Genomic DNA, 17,498 nt, shown 5'->3' on the forward strand with positions numbered 1-17,498 from the left:
ATTTTTATATATATATATATATATATATATTAAGGAAGGGGTACCTATATTAAATTAAGTGGCTTTTAAGAGAGAAAAGCAACAATGAATCTAAATAAATGATGCAAAACTACTCTAAATGATATTAACTTAAAAATATGAAGGGGCAGAAGTGTATACTATCTCAATGCTAAGATTTAAGAGTGTGAATCCTTATTCAAATAAACGTTCAGACAGAGCAGGGAATTTCTATGTTGCAGTGAACAAATAAAGATAACATGAAAAAGTATTTAAGCCAGCCCTCATCGCTTGTGGATCTTTGCAAAAGAGGTACTTGCATATGCAGCAACGTGTGGGTTTTGCCTGTGTGTACTAAAGCACATTCATGTAACCAATGTGAACTACCAAATGTAGGTAACACTTCAGTTCCGAAGTGGCAGAGGCACAGCAGGTTGTGCTGTGTGTAGCAGTGCAGTAGGGTAGGTGAAAGTGAGCATTGGTAGAAAATCACTGGTGATATGAGCCGAATCATTTCAGTGTGTGGATGAGGAACATATCTTCATCTCATCTAGATGGATGGGCTAATTTGGCTGGAGGCTATTATTTGCTTTTGCTTGTTATATAATTAATGTGCATTTCAGGTGGAAAACTGAGAGGAAAGCAGCTGTGAAAGGTCTCCCTTTACTTTGTTTTCTAAAATGAACCAAGGCAAGTTCCAGACCTGGGTTAGTCTGCCACCACCACCATCAAAAATTATCACTTTTCCTGCAATTAAAGAAAATCACCATTAAAGCTATGTTCTATAGGAAGTGTCAGCATACAGTGAAAGGCACTGTTGGCTGCTTCAGAAAGGAACTCCGCATTTCACTTCCACACAAGGTAACTCTGTACCCAGGCTGTCTCAGTACATGCAGGACTTGGAGCAGAGCTCAGCCTAGGTTATGGAATGCAGAAAACAGCTGTTTTGCCTATAAATAAACCAAGAGCCTCTTCTCATATGAGACTTTTTTAACAGATATGCTATAGAAATGAATTGTCACTTTAACTATTGGAGTTTAGAGTATGTGGTAGTAACAGGATTCACATTCTAGTGTACGAAAGTCACACTGTGATCAGGTTTCAGTCTTATCGTATTGGTATCATGTTATAGTGAAAACACTTGTGCTGCAAGAGTTAAATCTGTCAGCCTTTCTGTTTCTATTCCCCAGAGAGCCAGAGGTCTATATGTTGGATAGAAAATGAAACTCCACTGGATTTGGTCAAAAACATCTCCATGCACCAGAGATAATTTTCTTTGTTTCATACAAAATATTTTAAGCATTTGACAAAAGACTTTTACTGTGGGAAAAACTACCTGCTTGATTTTCTAGACTCTTGTTTGGGTTTGGGGGGGCAGTGTTGGGTTTTTGGGGGATTTTTTGTTTGTTTGGTAGGTTTTTTAATTTTTTATGTGAATCTACAGAGAAGCAGCACCAGGAATTACACTGATGTTGTCAGCAAGCTCAGTCCCTGGTGACATGTTCTCAGTGTGCCCAGCTAGTTCAGGTTGTTCTGCTCAGCCCTTGGCCCCTGACACGTACGATCACCAGGTAACCAAGTGCAGTTGTGGTAACAATTAAATAGTGTGAATGTTTGTCATACAGCGGGCTACTGTGGCAGTAAATGGGCAAAACTCATTGGGCACCTGACTAACACCCAGAAGTTCTAGCAAGGTGGACATAAATCAAGCATTTTATTAGCCTCAAAACAAAAGGCTTGCACTTTCCATTACACTCAATTTTAATCACTCGCTACCAGACAGATAGCAACCTGTGCTTGGTTATACTCATGCTAGTGGAAAATAAGAAGTTTTCCTCACCTCAGAACAAAAGCAGGAGCTCTGAATTGCAAGGGTGTTTGCTCACCTCCGATCCAGCTCTGTAGCAGCCTTGCTGAACCTGAGCAAGCTGGGACAAGAACAGAGCCAGCAAAATGACTGATAGAGGGAGTGTGTTAGATCCACCCAGCACGAGAGCAGGCCAGCACTCCCTTTTCCCTGCAGTGTGGAGCAGTTTCTGCAGCCCTGGGATTGCAGCGGCTGCTGTCAGGGAGAGATGGGCAGCAGCCAGATCCGAGCACCAGCCATCTTCTTCCTTCAACGCTTCTGGCTTCCTTGGAAGGGGCTGGCTCGGGGCCATCGCTTCAGTTGATGTCATCTCATCTCCTGATAGCCTGAGTTGGAGGGAGGAGAGAAGCTTTTAACCCTGAGCATTTCTGTCCTGTTTCCTGAGTGGCAGCTGGAGCAATTGGAGACTAAGGAGAGCACAGCTCCTTTTAAAGGAGCCTGTTACCCAGGTTTATATATATATATATATATATATATATATACACACAAGGCACAGCTCCCTTCTTCAACGGAGCTCTGTACCAGTTCAGTCTTTCTCTCCCTGTCTTCACTCTGAAGTGTACATGCCCCATCTACTGAACAGGACTGCTAATTCCAAAAATAAAAGGAAACATTTTGAATTATGTTTAATAGACCTTGGCATCTTTGTATTTGCTTTGTGCTTGATTCTGAAATTTGGCATTCACTTGGAGGAAAATTTGAGGACTGTAATCCAATTCTTCCTCCTGTCTTAAAAAAAAAAAGAAAAAGAAAAATTAAAAAAAATCCCTAGTTTATGTTTTTCTCCACTTAAAAACAAACCAAAGTAATTTAACGTTAGTGGTTCACCTAACAAAGTTGGCAGTGAGAGTCCTGTAACAACCCCCTGTAGGGAGTAGCCCCTCTGGTTACCCCTGTTGCTGGAGCAGCAGGTATGTCCCAGTCCCATACAACACAGGCAGCTCTAGCCAGGGGTTAGTTCTGAACCTTATGCTAATAGCTCAGAAAAGTTTCTTCAAGCTTTTCTTCCCAGTTTAGCCAACCAATTAGTTCTTAGAAAGCTGTTTGTATGCTAGCAGTCCTCTTTTCAGTGGTGTAATTTCTATTTGTTGACAGAATATTTAGTCTGTTATTTCTCTGAAAAAAAAGAACCCTCCCTTCTCTGATATGACCTCTCTGTGTCAGAAATGTTAATGGAAGTACTTTTCTGATTACAGATATTCTGCATTGGTTAATTTCAAATAGTCTAATAACTTTTCAATAGGAGAGGACAAAATGGGCCAAATGTTTCCTAGCACATTTTGCCATGGGGAGGAGGAATTGCTTAGCTGTCTGCGGCTGGGTCCAGCCAGACTTCTCTCTGGGACAGGTTCCCTGAGCAGACCCTCTGCTGAGGCCAGCAGCTGTTGCCTTTCTTGTTTGTTAGTGAGAGGATATTAAATGTTCTCCCTGCTGGTCCCTGAACAGAATATATGCATAGTCAAGCAGTTAGTAACTGAGGATGGTAGCTAAGGGGGTGAAAGGATGCTCTATTGATAAGGGCAATAGGCATCTGCAGGCCTCTAGGGAAACTTGCCAAAACCTTTTTCTAGTAACTGCAGGGATTATCTGGAAATCAATAATAAAGGTGGTAACTAGGGAAAAGAAAAATACATCTTCAAGGGAAACTAAATTCTGTAAGTGCTCTATGAGAGCAATCATGGCAGGATTTAGTGTAGTTGTAAAGCAAATCAGATTGAGGAAAATTGTTTTAAAAGAGACCCTTAGCTAGCAATAAGGACCATATGTTCTTTCTTATCTCTGCAGAAATATCCTACTTTTTTAGTGTATTGATTTATGTGATTAGCTGTCACAGTCTTGATTTTTAGCATCTACAAATATATTTGTAGTGAAAAGAAGAAATTGCTCTAAATTAGTATGCTCTATCAATCTTTGTGACTTTAACCTTGTTTCACCTCTACTAGTATGTAGTGTGTGTCATTTTATTAATCTAACATACAGGAACATTGGGATAAATTTCCTGAAGTTAGTGGAACTCTCTCCTTTTATGCCAGAAGTGATTTTTGGCTCCTCATCTGTTGCTCCATGTTCTTCCTAGCAGATGGTCTGTAGTAATGATGTAATCTCTTCTCACAGCACTTCAAAATGCTAGTTTGCTTTGTGTGTATGTGTGTTTTAATACTTCATTGTTCCAGAAAAGCAGCAATAGCTATTAATACTGAAGTCTTATTTTGTCTGTGATGCTGTTTCATTCAGGAATATCAGCTGTTGAACAGAACTCTTTAATTATGTCATTTAACACTGCCTGTATCTGAGTTGGATGTCAGAAACACTGGTTTCAATTTCATTTCTAGGGGCAGGATTTTTACTGAACTTGTTTCGTTGTAGCATTTAGGAATACTGACCTTCAGATTCCCAGGTGATTAGATTCAATGCATGAAAAATATAGGATATACTTCTGCCTCCTAATAGCTGGTGACCTGTAAAGCATATCTGTATCCTTCTGAATGTCTGCTTCCATAGAGTAAATGGGAGTGTTTGCCTTAGAGCTGCTTTGTAAAAGGTTACTTTGTGTTTTAAGGGTGTGGAATTTAGGCGTCTACCTGCTGTTAAAAATCTGTCAATTAATCTCACTTCGAAGGGACAGGGAATTGTGTTTTTTCTTTTATTTTATTCACACTTAAACGGTTGTGTGACATTGGGCAACTCTATCAAATCTGAAAAATTTAACAGCTAGAAGATTGAAGGCAAACTGCCGTTTTCTAGCTCTGGAGTCCTTCCAGACCTATGCCATTAGCACTCTCTTTCCTTTTTCTTGTTCCTCCCTCTCTCCGCTATTTATTTGAAAGGTTACGAAATGAAATAAATGTCAACCTTCTCTTAGCCTAATTCTTTCCATTTTGTCTCTTCCCTGGCTTGCTGTGTCCCATCCTACAACAGTATTCTTATCTTCAGTTTAACTAACTCCTCCTATTAAGTGCTTTTCTGAAGTCTAGGCTGATAGGAAAAGTGATTCTTCTAAATATAGCTAATAAAGTAGATCTAATCTAAGACAAATCACTTGTTAGCAGAGAACTGGTCTTTTACAAATCTATGTTGCATTATATCTCATTTCACATACTAAACTTTGTATCTTTATTTTAAAAAAGAGTTTATATCTCTAAACTTTGCATGTCATCACAGGTAGGTTAACAGATCCACAGTTGACTGTCATTTTTCCTTCACTGCTTAAACATAGATGCAATATTTGCAATTCTCATCATGTGATACTACCCCCAAATTATTTTCACTGTTTACCTCCAGACTTGATATGGTAGTTCTTCTAGAAGTCTGGGATGGAGATTGCCTGGCATTTCCTTGTAAAAGCATTAATATCTTAAGATTTTGCTTCTACCTGGGAAGTGGTAATCTCTGTATATGTTCCCAGTCTGGCCTTTGTCCTGCTTACCACCATCATCAATATAGATGCTCATGTAGGATTTCAAGACTTTTATTCCTTTTGGAATGGAATATAGGAACATATTTTTTCTCTTCTTATTGCAAATACAAGCTTGAGATTGTTAGGAATTTTCATTTAAGGAAATTCCAAGCTTTTCACTTCTCACTGTAGAAATTCTTTACATTATACACATTAGATGTGTTGATTTCATAGAATCACAGAATGGTTTGGGTTGGAAGGGACCTTAAAGATCATCTAGTTCCAACCCCCCTGCCATCAGCAGGGACACCTTCCACTAGACCAGGTTGCTCAAAGCCTCATCCAGCCTGGCCCTGAACACTTCCAGGGAGGGGGGATCTACAACTTCCTTGGGCAACCTGTTCCAGTGTCTGACCACCCTCACAGGAAAGAATTTCTTCCTAATATCTCATCTAAACCTATTGTCTTCCAGTTTAAAGCCATTTCCCCTTGTTCTGTCATTAACTGCCCTTATGAAAAGTCCTTCCCCAGCTTTCTTGTAGCCCCTTCAGGTACTGGGAGGCCGCTATAAGATCTCCCCAGAGCCTTCTCTTCTCCAGGCTGAACAGCCCCAACTCTCTCAGGCTGTCCTCACAGCAGAGGTGCTCCAGCCCTCGGATCATCCTCGTGGCTTCCTCTGGACTTGTTCTAACAGGTCCATGTCTTTCTTGTGTTGGGGGCTCCAGAACTGGACACAGCACTCCAGGTGGGGCCTTATGAGAGTGGAGTAGAGGGGGAGAATCACCTCCCTCGACCTGCTGGCCACGCTCCTCCTTGCTTGCAGAACTGTATGTAATATAGCCTTCATTTTATCTATTTAGATTCCTTAATTTCACATTTAAGGGCTAAATTGCACACAGGTCTTTGAAGTCAGATAGCTGGACAGAAAATTACTAATGCAGTTTTCCAAGGACAGAAGCGTACCCCTCTGTGTTTCATATACGATACTGCTGGTCTAAAGGATACATTTTTTTAATATATTAAAAGAAGCCTTAAAATGCATATTTGTTTACTGCACATGTTTATTGCATATATGCAAAAATGCATATTTATTTACTGAAAACCATAGTGCAATAAGGAGAGCTGCAGCTATGTTTTGAATGTGGACTTTGGCGTTTCCCTAATAGCAGGAAATTTAATAAAACAGTAAAATACTGGTTAAGAGGTACTGTTCCTGTTAAGAGGTATTATTCCACATTCCTTTTCTTTTTCCCGGGGAGGAATTAGTCACACTGTAGTATTTTTCTGAATTAGAAGGTAAAAACACTGATAAAATCAGTTAGGAATCATAGATTCCTTATTAAAATATATTCATCCTTATTAAAATATGTTATACTGTGCCTGTAAGGTTTATTTGTAATAAGAAGGTAGCATTTTCTGCCTTTATTGCTTAGATTATAAATGCTTGGGAACTATTTTTACACTATGTAGTTCCTAGAACAGCTTTAAGCTCAGTGGTCGTGAGGTACTTCTACTATGTAGATACAATTAATCGTGATAATTTTGCCATATGCAAACATACATTTCCCATACAGCAATGAAAATTTGGATTAAGATTCCAGAAACATAATTTCATGTGGTATACTTTCTGGACAAAAGTGCACAGGAGCCCAGTCCTGCTCAGGGTACTGTCAGGAGCAGTCCCACAGAAATAAGACCTTTTGGGCTATCTTATTTAAGGAACCAGAACTTGGTTCTTGGATGATGAACTGCTGAAGACCAGGGCAGAACACTTTTCTCCTCCGCAAGAGTGCTCCTTTCCTTGTGCTGGCTAATACTTTTCTACTAAGTGCTGTAGAAATAAGATAATTTCTATTTCTCCACTTTAGTATTCTCAACTCCAAAATGGTTTCCCTGGTGTGCTAATCCTGACATTTCTGTTGTGAGCATTACTGCTGCCGTTGCTTTTTTAACAGGGGAAAGCTTATAAGACAAACCCTTGTTAGGGATGTGACAAGAGTGCAAGCCTCTCAACATCTTGCTCCATATGCCTGAAACTGGTGAACAGACTTTGCTCAGTATCAGAACTTACACACACATCTTTTTATTTTCTCAGCTTCCCTGGAAACAGCTTTTTGTCACTTCTTTTGAGTATGAAGCTGTGTCTGTAAAGTGAGATGGATCAAATATCAAACGATGCAAGATAGTGCAGGTATAATGTCAATGTTTTTTCCTATTCCTGGCAGTGTTTTTGTGGCATATTGTGAAAAAACCCATATATATACGGTGGGTATATGGCTTTTCTGGGTGTTCACCCAACTTCTATGGAATGTAAAATATTTTCTTTTCATATGAGTAGGTCTAAATGAATAGGTTTAAAGGAATACTCCTCCCAACTTTCTCTAACCCCTACTACTTTTATTTCCAAGGGTAGTGTATCACTAGTGAAGTGTATAAATGTAGGCAGTATGCAAGCACATAATGTAGTTTCTTCCTGAGTCTGCAAAAGGGCAGCTTTAGAGGTTCTGCTGTTGGTTAGAGCTTTCATATAATGACACACAGTTACAGCTTTCCTTATATTAAGCGTAGGCAGCTGCAAATATGGCAAAAATCAGAGTCTTCTTACGCTGCTCCAAAAGAAATTATCTGTTCTAGAGGAGCTTGTTTATGACACAACTACTAACTCACTATTGATTTATAAAAATTGATAGAGCCACCATGAAGGCAAAAAATGGTGTGCCAGAAGGACCCCTAGCATCCTTCCTTCTCTTTGTAGCTATGTGGTGTTTGCTCTCTCACCTAAGTGCTATTTGAGGATGTTTTTTTCCCAGTCTTCTCTTAATTGGCCCATAGCTGGTAAGTAATAGTCTGCCAGTTAAGGGTTTGGAGATGAGAGAAAGGTTATTGTGATTGCATAAAGTTGAACTGGGTATGGCATGGTGTGTATGTTGCAAGAAGTGTAACTAGATTGAAGATAGAAACTGGAAGTAACGTTGGGTTGGGTATTTCTTACACTGGGTTGGAGACTGAATGTTAAATATCAGTTAAAGCCTTAAATGGTGATTTATAGCGTTGCAAAATGCCAGTGTAATGCTGTGGCTCAAAGTGACTCTTTGATTCTGATAATCCTATGATAGAATGTATGGAAATAATAGTAGGCCAATTTTATTTAGGTTAAATTAATTGTAGCTCTGTAGTTGGTGTGAAGCTTTCTGAAAAAAAAAAAAAACCTTGTTGTCTCATGAGTAATACTTTTGTAGTGTCACTTAATCTGTATAACGTGGCCAGTTCTACAGACAGGTGCTTTAATGAGGCTGTACTCTAATTTATAATTGAAAGTTATCTATGAAGAAAGTCTTTTACTGACTGGACCAGTAGAAAATCACTTCTGTGGAAAGTATAAATTATGGTTCCATCAGACATATTGGATTTTGTTATTACTATTCTGATGAAAATCTTTATTGATCTTCTGCTATTTCTGTTTTAATTGAAGATGAGCTGTGCACTTTCTGCTCAGAAGAATCCAAGGGAAAAAAAGGGGTTACTTGAGAATCCAAATGCAAGAAAGGTAAAGCCAAAGTTTTTGCCATTAGACTAATTGTAATCGAATTGTGATTGGTAAATGTACTTTGTGTTCTCCCAAGAACCAGCAAGCAGGGACACACACTGACATGCTACTTGTGCTACATTTGAAGAGTGTAATTCTGTTAATTTCAAACTGCTGTTCCTGACATTTACTGGTACAAACTCAAATTTATAAAAACTCCGTAAGACCAAAGTAAATTTGAGGCTGTTAGTTGTGAAGAACAAGAACAAAATAATCAACTTAATTCTGTTGTTGCTTCTTAATTTTATTTTGTTTTGCTTCTATGGGCCATCTTCATCTGTTAAAAAAATCCTAGTGTTCCCCTCATCTTTTCTTCAAAAATAAGAGTTGCTTTTCCTTTTATGCCTGTCATCTGCTGATATTGAAGATGTTGATTTTTCTGGAAATAAGAACAGTTGATGGAGGAACTACCAGGCAGAGAAGGGAGGAGGGAAGAGGGAGGCCTGTACTTTGAACTCTTATGTATGGACTAGCTTCAGGAGACCTTTGGCCATGTTCTCTAATGCTTTTTGTGATATATATGCCTTTGCACTTATGCGGCTGTAAGTAATGTCCAGTCACAAGGGAGGCATTTTGAACATTTAAGTTGTGCAGAGGGGGGAATTCACTCCTTGCCTTGTGGACTTTTTTCTTCATTAGACTATAGCATTTTTTCTTTTTCTTTTTTTTTCCCCCTATTCAGAAGGGATTCTCATAGTGCAGTGGTGCAGGGAGTGTGTTGAAATGTGTAAAGTTGCACACGCATCTACTTCTGGGTGAAGAGATGTTAGTGGAAGGTTAGGAAGGCTGTACAGGTTTTTTCAAAAGCATATAGGTAATTGTAGACTACAAGCCTCCTAAATACTTTAAAAACTCTGCCCCTGACTTTCATTCCCAATTAAACTATGGATTTGGTGTATAGATTGTGAATCTGTTCACCACAGCCATGCATCTTCCAAGTCTGTTTCCCTGTATATAAAAGGAGAAAAAGATTGGCTTTTCTCTGTTACCCTGTGCATGCTAGGGAAACAGGTTTACTGCCTAGGTGAATACCTGTAAAATTCAGTGTTTTGGAAGTTTTACTTTTGGTAGTACTAAAGAGAGTAAACTGGAAAACAAATCCAAGTTAGTTGCCCACTTCAAGGATCCCCTCAGAAAGACCTACAGCTGAAGCACTTCAAGGTTCAGACCATCCAAACTGCAAAGAGGATAGAAGGATCAGAACCAGTATAAGAAATTCGTTTTGCAGTTCAAAAGAGCCAAGGAGGCCTTGCAGAAAGGACTGTGGAACTGGAAGCTGAACTGGAAAGATGCGAACACGAGACACCTCCAGAGCAAGAGAATGAACAGGTCTCCTTTCCTAAGGTGAGTCTTCTGTAAAGGATTGTGCCTTTTCCTTTTAATTTCCTATGCTTGTTGTCAGTGTACATTAGAGTTTAATGACAGAAGGAATTCTACACAGAAATAGTTATATTCAGTTCTATATGGAGTAATTCATGGAGTCATGTCTAGCTCCTCTCTGACAACCACTAATTATGTTTGAGACAAGGTGAAGGGATAAGAATGCATAGTGTTGATAGTATGGATTATGTCTGCTGGGTATTTTGGTTTGCATTTTAATGGATACTCTCAAAGAATTAAACACAGCTGTTTGTCAACATTTGCACTTCTTGATGACTTTAGTGGTAACAGAATGCTTATAGTTTGTTTGGTCTGCTGACAAAACTGATTACTTGGAATTATACCATTAAATTTGTCTCATGCCGTAATCCCATCTTAATAAAACATTTTTCAAGGAATAGGTGAAGTGAAAGTTAGATGTTTCCTCGAGGAATGACTGTGTGCTTTTACACTGTTAAAATACTTTATCCATAACACCAAGTATTTCTGCACAGTTGGTGCCTGCTTTGTTTGAACTTCTTAAAAAGAGAAAAATAAGTAGATAATGTAAAGCTTAAGCATTTTTTTTTCTGCACTGTCTTCCACTTTCCACATTCTTGTCCCTGAGCCAGAAGTGAGACCTCCTGCTCACTCTTTGCTGTCACTGCTATCAGCACATGCCACCTGCTGGATGCCCTCCACAGTGTCCTTGGTCTGTGCTTGGAGGCTTTACCTGCATCTCCATTAGAAGATGTGGCAGTCTGGAGAAGATCAACATGATGATTGATCTGTGTGTGATTCAAGGGTTTTACTTTTGACTAGATCTTTAGTCCTTGGGACCAAGGTTGCATCTTTTGGTCGATTTGATCTGAAATGAATCCCATTTGCATTTTTTCGAGAGTACTCAGTGATATGAACCACAGAACAAGATGCATGGACCACTGGAACATTTGCATCAAGTACATTCTGCATTCAAACTGAGACAGTGACGTAGAAGTACCTTTTGATTTGTTTCACCTCTTTTATACACTTCAAAAATGTGAAGGTCAGTTTAGTTCTCCTGAAGCATGCTTTGTTGTCCACTGTTCAGTGGATGACCTGCAAGTACGTCATAGCCTCTGGCAGGAGAACCTGTGCTGCCAGCGTGTTCCAGGCCTGTCTCATGAAGGCTGCTCTGAGCAATGAAGGCAGCCAGGCTTCCAGCCCAGTGAGACTCTGCTAACACTGCCAGGGAAGTCTGGTGCTGACAATCCTGCTGTGAATATGTGCATTTTTGCCTCCCTGCCTGTCCTGAGCAGAAGTTAAATTTCTGAGAGACAACGAAAATCTCTCTGTCTCCTCCCTGGAATGTCCTAGTTAGTACTTATGCGCGTGTGAGGCCTTTCTGCCCAGTAATCTCATTGAGTATTGGGAATGGGGATGAATATTATTTGCACTTCATGGATGGATAAGCCAGAAAGCCACTGTCCTGCCACCCACTAGTGGGTCAGAAAGAGAAAACTGAATCCTGTTTTCCTGCTCAACAGAGCAGTCTCTGTATTCACTACTTTAAGCTTCGCATATCAGCCTTCTGCTCATTATACATGGAATCTGTAAGTCTTTTACATGCCTATTATTTTCACCATAACTGTTAGATGCATTTTTGAGAAGGAAAGAACAAAAGAATAGAGTGTTTAAAGTTCTAAAACATTCTTAATGTCTGAAAGTTAGACAATATTAATTATACATGTATCTGCGTATTAGAAACTCAATAAAACTCTTCTATTTCTCGGTGATCCAGAAGAACAGCTTGTTCTGTAAAAGGTGTTTTCTAACTATAGACAGGTATCAATTCCTTTATTGACTGAATTGATTCCTTCCTCTGCTAATGCATTTGCTATCCTACACCTCCTGATAAGGTGACTCTGACGTATAACTTTACATCTTTGAGAGAGAAAACTGTTTTGTTGGCAATGCTGTCAGTGTACAGCCACTGCACATTGCTGCTTTGAAACAAACATTTGTTTTCATAATCCTAAAAGTTCCCTGATATCTGTTCACTTAAACAGCACACCACTCCATATTCTATTTTCTCCATGGGCCAAATATGTTATGAGAATGAAGGCAGTCTGTCTTGGGTATTTACCAATGTTATTTTTGTCTCTGACCACAAATTTAATTTGTTCAAAAGCTGATGAGCTTTATGTCTTTGTGGTGACCCACACACTAGAATCAACTCCAGGCTCTCCTTGTCTAGGAAGTGTTTGCCAGAACTGAGAATGCCATTCAGCAGCTGGGAGGAATTCAAGTGCAGGTGAACTCTAGTCTTTACGTTGCTGTTGCTCCTTAAGGGAGTGGTTTGAGTGAGTGTAAAGTCAGTCTTGGATCTTTAAACATGGGCTTACAACTTTTTACTTTAAAAGAGTTCAGAGGTTTGAAGATACTTTTACATGGTCACAGCAGGAAGATTCAGCATCATAGTCTTAAGATGATAAAGCAAATGAGTATACCTCTTGGCCAGAATATTCCCCTACAGTGCTGGGGAATAGGGAAGTTGGGCAGGAATCCTAATGAAGAGATAGCGAGAGAGCTAGTGAAGAGCTACAGTCTCCAGTGGCCTGCGGTTGAGAGATGTAGAGGACCCTGGGCATGAAACTTCCCTGCATTTCTGGAGAAAGATAGTTGTCTCATGCATTCTGCACAGCTGGAAAAGAGGGGAAGCACTCAGCCTCATGGCACGATGCATGCTGTGTCTGCCAACAGCTTCCTTCTTCAGAATGTAATTAGCATTGGACTTGGACAGATCCAGGAATGGGGAAACGTGCATTATTTCATTAATATTAATGAACTTGCTAAAGAAGAGTTACACATGTTGACAAGATAATGAACAGCTTTAATATAGCCAGTCTCTAGAGCTGGCAGAGATTCTGGTGTCTTCCTTGTGGAAAATGCTTATTTTCAGTGGAAACACTTATTTTCAATATTTAAAATGACTCCTGAGGGAGATGTGGGTGAAATCTTGATCCCTGTTTCAATCAAAGCACCCACGTCTCTTACTAGGACCTGGCATTCCACCTCACTTCAAACAAGTGCTCATCCTCTTGAGGCTGAGCAGAGAATATTTAAACTCTTGTTCAAAATGAACATGGAACATGTGGTGTCTTTCCCCCCTACCCAGGGCAGCTTGTTAATTAAAATGGAGGACTCGAGCCTGTCTGGAAGGAACTCAGGATGGAGAGGAGGTGCAAACCCAGAGGATCAACATGAAGCACAGCAAGCTGTTTTTTGAAAGGGAAGAGTTAAAATCCAAGCTCAAATGAACAAAGAAAGGGAAAAAGGAAAAATATTGATTCCAGAAAATGAGAAGGCGCTTAGCAGAGGAAATGTGGAAGTGTTGATGTATGTCTGCCAGTGTACAGCCGTTTTCTTTCCAGTTCCTATGCTTACTCTGAAGTGTTTTGACTTTTGAAATGTATAAAAGAAAGGTGTCTTGTTGCTTGTTTCCTGTACTGGGAGAGATGAAAAAAGAAGAGGGGACAGGTTTTGCACCACTGAAGTTGCGGGGCAGCGGTTTTCCCTTAATGTCCATTGGTATTGAATAGAGAGAAACAGCTTTTTTAGCTTTGTACAGTAAAAAACTAATGGGACCTTTTGGCATTCCCGTTAGGAAAGAGGCATGCAACCTCAGTGTGAACTTTGTATTTGCTACTGCATGAAGAGAAACAGTATGTTGTTGTTGGTGGTGAAGATGTATTCTTCCTGGCAAAACACTGGGGAAAGTAGTTAAGACACCTTAACACTTCCACGTTCTCCAGGGCTGTGAGTTTGCAGGTTGCAGCGCTGCTGTGCAACTAAGGGGAGTGAGATAATTTTTTTTTTCCTCTAGCAAGTCAAATCCTGACAACTGAATTCTTGCATTTCCTGTAAAGTCAGGGTAGGGGTCTTTATGGGAGTAAGAGTACTTGGAAATGTGCTGCTGAGAGCTTTTCTGTCACGTATCCTCTTTCATTAAAGCTGTGATCCAGACCTGATCACCAGTTCATTGCTGAACTGGTCCCATTGCAAAATGGACGACTTTATCTAGATGAGTTGAGATGTTCCAACATACCACCTTCACTTTCATAACCTGCAGAGCTCTCCAGTGCCACAGGTATTGTCAGAGTTGTGCTCTAGGAGAACATACCCCTGAAAACTGCTATGTTAACCTAGCAAGTCCCTTGAAATCTGCAGTGCTGTCCCAGACACACAGTGCAAACAAAGCACAAGCTGCTGTAGTACCTTTGTACCAGGGTTTCCTGATTCTAAGTGCAGTGAGATATGACCTAAAATGAACCTTTGTTATAACAATGACAAAGATGCTGGGGTAAAAATTATGTTATTTCCTTTGGAAGAAAGAAAGTTCTATTTTTAATTATTTTTTTCCTTAATCTTTCTATTTTGTTCTACCAGTGTTTATATTACAGAGTACAATACTTCTTGTTATGATTGTTCTTCGTGTGACTGGGACAGAAGTAGACATTCTGCAGCAAAATGTCTGGGATATGGATTCCAAAGAGCTTGTGTGACAGGAAGTTCTAAAAAAATCCTACACAATCCCCTCCCACCCATCCCCCCAAAAACCCCAAAACAAACCCCAAAACCCAAACAAAATAAACAAAAACCCCAAAAGACTGTCAGAGTTCCTGTGTGGAAAATTGTTAAATCCTTTGGAATGTAGCTTTCCTATCTATTCTGTTAGGATTCTTTTTCTAAAAAGGGATACTTTCTTTTTGGAAAATCAGAATTGAGAGTTTTGATTTCGATCAAGTCTACCATTGGCAATGTTTTTGCTTTTTTGGTGTTGAATGGGTGGCAGGGTTTCTGTTTCAGTCAGTTCTCCTGTGGACCCAAACAGACCCCTGTGACTGCAGAGCATCCTGGTCTCCAGGGAGGTTTCCACACACGTTAGGCTGCTATTACTGCTGAAAGAGGTTGGTTTTTTCCTCTTTGCTACTATTCTCATTTCTCCCTTACAATGGCACAAGCAGCGTGGTTGGCAAGGGAACAGATCAGGAACTAAACAGAGTGAAAATTTGTAGAAATTTGAAAGAATTGTGTTTTCTTCTCTATCAATTTCAAATTATTTTAGCCAGTGCTAGAGGGGAGGCTGGACTGCTTTCTTGCACCTCGAAAATCACTTCATCCAAGGCTTTGTGGAAGGAAAATGTGAGGAGGTTGCAGTCCTGCTGTATATGAGATGATGTACTGTAGGTGCTGCAGAAACACAAATGTTGTCTTTTCAGCCTTTTTTGAGGGCACTAAGGCTGCATCCAGGTGAGGAATTCCAGGGGCATGCTGATATAGCACAGTGTACCATTTGTGGCTACTGGCAAAATTGTTTTTCACACTAGTCTAGTAAAAAAAACCACAAAAGGTTATATCCAGCTATGTCTTCCTGCAACACAGTGTTGCTTGTGAAAAAGTTGCTTCTGTGTGCATAGTTCTGTGAGCAACAGATCCTATTTTGGCCCACAGCTCCCAACTGATCTATGTATAAGGGAGAAGTCTGTAATGAACACCAAAGGTGGGATTTTCAAAATGACTGTGAAAAATATCTGTGCTAGGCTTATATCAGAAGTCTGGGAAAAACACTAGTTGGATCCCTCGGTATGTTTGAGAAGTCATTTTTGTACAATAAACAGAAAATAAAAAACACACACTTGGGGTGTCCTTGTGTATTACAGCTGAGACAAATTAACAGGTCATCTTGTTATTTACTTCCCCTGCCTTTACTAGCAATCATCTGATCTTCCCACCCCTTGTGCTTGTGCTGATGCTTACCAAAATGGCTGGAAAGGGCTTTTGTTGTGGCATGGAATGTTTTGCTGAGATTATTTCTACTATTTCAGTAAGTTGAATAGGCTTACTGGGTGCTCAGAAGGACTTCTTGAGCTGAACTTTACAAGCCTTGGACCCTGGTCAATAGTAAGTGGCCAAGAGAGAGGAAAGAAACCGCTACCTTTCATCTGAACCAAACTCCCAATTCATTTCAAACTGTTCTGTGAAGCCAGAGGTTGTTTAAGAAAAAAAATTTCACAAGTACTTTATCAAGTATGACATGCTGCTTCAGCCCTTTATTCTCATTTATGGCAAGTGAATGGTGTCCACAGACATGTAAGCATAAATAACAAATAATTTATCAATTTATGATAATTTCCATTATTTTACAGGATGCCTGACTGAAGGAAATAGCAGAGATGAAGGACTGTGTTGAATGGGTAACGTATGAAAGGGATGCTCCTAGTGATGAGTTAGGTTGGAATACAACTCACAGCAGAAAAGGAAAGAATATTTTCTGTATCTCTATGCTGTTTAGATAATGTGCTTTATGGAAGTTTTTATAAAACTTAGTTAAAAAATCTTACCACATCATGGAAACTGCTTGGTTTCCTGCAAGGTGGTTTAGGAATGTAGACGACAAATTCTGCTGTGCAGTCTCTTTGGATTGTTTTGTGGTCCCTTCTGAGAAACCATTAGGAGTCTCACCTACAGGTTAACTGCCATGAAGACAGACTTTGCTATTTTTTCCTAACACTTCTCCCTTACAGAAGTTCTTCTGCCTGAGGAATTCAAAGCTTTTTGCAGGTATTGTAGTTGTCTGTGTTAAGACACAGGCCTTGTGAGAATGGTGTGGGAAGTGCTCTGTGGGCTGCATGCTGGAAGGCCCTTGGTGTACCTGGACATTCCCCACTTGGGTTTCCTTACCCATCAGCTGCCCACCACAGCAGGGGATGGAAATTCCTTTGGGATGTGGCAACTCTGTCCTGGAGAGAGGAGTTATGCAGGGATTCATTTCACAGAAACATCTACGAGGGTGGATTTTCTTTTCATTTAGTGTTAAGCAGAGTCCGTTTCACAGGTAAACGTTTCTGAGCTCAGCTGTGTGGCCTACAGTGGAGTTTGGCCTGTATTTTAGAGTTGCTGGCTCTGCGTTAGGGTGAGGAGGGCAAATGGTAGACTTTGGTATCGTACCATCCGTGAGGCGTCTAAAAGAGAACTAGCTGTTGAATAAAACTGAGCAGCTTCTTCCTAGTTACTTTTTATACCAAGTTGAATATTACTCGGTACACTTACTGTCTCCCCAGTGCTAAATGTGTCAAAGGCTGTGGGTATTCTCCAGCTAATCACATTTGGAAATAGTGATGTCTCCAGCCAACGCAAAGTGGCATAATTGTGCCATATCCCTGTGTGCTGTAAGTAACTTCAGAAACATAACAAGCTTGGTGGATAGTGGGTTTTTTTTACTGTGTTCATGTATTAGCACCTGTATTTTG

This window comes from Antrostomus carolinensis, unplaced genomic scaffold (assembly GCF_000700745.2).
Source record: "Antrostomus carolinensis isolate BGI_N321 unplaced genomic scaffold, ASM70074v2 scaffold47291, whole genome shotgun sequence".
NCBI classification, from domain to species: Eukaryota; Metazoa; Chordata; class Aves; order Caprimulgiformes; family Caprimulgidae; genus Antrostomus; species Antrostomus carolinensis.